Source organism: Octopus sinensis, linkage group LG7 (genome assembly GCF_006345805.1).
Source record: "Octopus sinensis linkage group LG7, ASM634580v1, whole genome shotgun sequence".
Taxonomy (NCBI): Eukaryota; Metazoa; Mollusca; class Cephalopoda; order Octopoda; family Octopodidae; genus Octopus; species Octopus sinensis.
In genome coordinates, this window is record NC_043003.1 from 39,766,857 (window position 1) to 39,769,356 (window position 2,500).

The 2,500-nt window shown below is 37.0% G+C and overlaps 1 protein-coding gene across 2 annotated transcripts in view; it reads left to right on the forward strand.

The window, feature by feature from the left end:
* The window catches only part of LOC115214144 (CMT1A duplicated region transcript 1 protein-like), a 37,935-nt gene that overhangs the window by 1,604 nt on the left and 33,831 nt on the right, over positions 1 to 2,500 (forward strand). Inside the window, exon 2 of one of the 2 annotated variants that reach the window (XM_036504721.1) lies at positions 851 to 909. The exons of the other annotated variant lie outside the window; for it this stretch is intronic. The gene's annotated coding sequence lies outside the window, so the exon portion shown is untranslated. The remainder of the gene's footprint in view (positions 1 to 850; positions 910 to 2,500) is intronic. 2 annotated transcript variants of the gene reach the window in all.

Below are 2,500 nucleotides of genomic sequence, written 5' to 3' on the forward strand. Positions count from 1 at the left end.
GCTAAGGTGGTCCTACGCGGTTACTCTGAAAGATCGCATCGATATTCGATGTGTGTGTGTGTGTGTGTGTGGTGTGTGTGTGTGTGTGTGTGTGTTGTGCGTGCGCGCGCTGAAAAGTTCCTGGTTTGGGGTAAAAGAAAATACAAGAGGATCAGTTGTGATTTTATTAGACATATTCCCCTCTCAGATTCACATACTTATTGCAACGGTCCTTCAGTTTTTCAAAGAACTCGGAAGATTGGGCCCCTATCCAGGCCTTTTGCGACACCCTCAAAGCCAGGAGCTTTTCAGCCACCCCCTCGTATCTGTCGGTTTCAAAAGTTCTCTGTCTGTTAAATTTCCATTTTAAAAACAATAACCTAATAAGATAGCGGAATATTTAGATATGATAATGTGATCGGTTACGTAGTTATTGTAGCGAACTTAAACTTTCTAATTATTAAAATTACACCTGTAATGAAGAAAAAGAAATATTAAGCGTTATTCAGGAACACACACACGGGAAGGGAGTTTGAAATCCAAGCGGCCCGTCTAAGAAATAAGCCCAGCGTGGTGGGGGTGGCTGTTGCAGTGAGTGTCACTGACCATTCTCCGTGGCAACGCCTTTGCATTTATATCTGTGACCTCTCCACCTTCACCATCGCTTACTGTTTAATATACCCCAACTTTTGCTATCATCCTTTCGGGGTCGATAAATTAAGTAGCAGTTGCGTACTGGGGATCGATCTAAATTTCGAGCCTTATGCTTTTTTTTCTGTGTTTCCTTGATGAGGTAGTTATTGTTTTTGTTTCTTTTGACAATTTGATGTTTTATACTTTAATGTGTTTTTTCTTTCTTTTCTTCCTCTAGCGAAATAATCAATTGACTGCATTAACATAAATTAAAAATGAAATAGGAGAATGCTATCGGTGAGTGAAAGTCTTTGGAAAGTACGATGACATATTTCTAGGCATATTTCAATATTATAATATCCTCTCTGCGAAGCGTAGTTTTACTCGTGCTCATCAAGTTCCAAATGACTTGGTAGAATGATAAATATCGTGAGCGAAAAACATTTATTGATTTAGCAACCTAGAATAAAGATGGGGCGGGGTAAAGAAAAGTTATTTTATGAGAATAAATTCAATTTAAAAGGTAGGTAACTCATGTATTTTAGAGTAGTCTCCCTTACAAAGTCTTCAATAATCCCTTAATTGGTTGATTGTTCATATCTTTAAGTCTTAATTTATTTTGCAATTTCGTGTTTGCCGCATTTACAACTTTGTGACTACAGTATATAACCTTAGACGATATCCTTCGACCTCGAAGACTGTTTTTTCTCGAAATGATCTGCACAAAAGTTATACACGCAGATGAATGAATTTGTAGATGCGTAGGCTAGTGGTTAGGGAATTAGACTCACAGAGGTAGGTTCGATTCCCCAACCGAGTCTATTGGATTACATTATTATAGTATTGAGCCGTCTGTTATTATGATGTGTGTGTGTGTGGGGAGGGGGTATGTGTGTGTGTGTGTGTTCATTTATTTTCGTCGAGTCAGTCTCTTGCTACTCTAAGTTGCGTCGACTGTGAGTGCACAGGGTCTTTCCGACAGTCAACACTAAACGGTATGTATGTATGTATGTATGTATGTATGTATGTATGTATGTATGTATGTATGTATGTGTGTGTGTATGTATATGTATGTATGTATGTATGTATGTATGGTGTGTGTATGTATATGTATGTATGTATGTATGTATGTGTGTGTGTATGTATGTGTGTGTGTATGTATGTGTGTGTATGTATTATGTATGTATGTATGTGTGTATGCATGTATGTATGTATAACTACATGTTACATAGGTATATACGTGTATGTGTGTGTGTGTGTAACTGGCACTCCGTCGGTTACGACGACAACGGGCCCAGTTGATTCTATCATTGGAACAGCCTGCTCGTGAGATTAATGTGCAAGTGGCTGAGCACTCCACACAGGCACGTGTACACTTAACATTAATCTCTGGGAAATTTAGCGTAACACAAAGTGTGACAAGGCTGGCTCTTACATATGCTGGTACTACCCATTTTTGCCAGCTGAGTGAACCGAAGCAATAGGAAATAAAGTATCTTGCTTACGGAGACAATGCATCACCGGGAATTGAACTCACAAACTTACGATCGCGAATCAATTATCTTAAGCACTAAGCAACGTGCCTTTGCTATATGTATATGTTTGTGTGTGTGTGTTCGTGCGTGTGCGTGTGTATATATATATATAATAAATGAAAAATTATATATTTATATATACATAATAAATAATAAATAGTATATATATATATTTATGTATGTATGTATGTATCTATCTATCTATCTATCTAATAATATAAATAATATACATATATATATGCATATATACATACGTATATGTACATACATCTATACGTATATATATATATATATATATATATACACACACACACACACACACACACACACACACACACACCACACACACACAC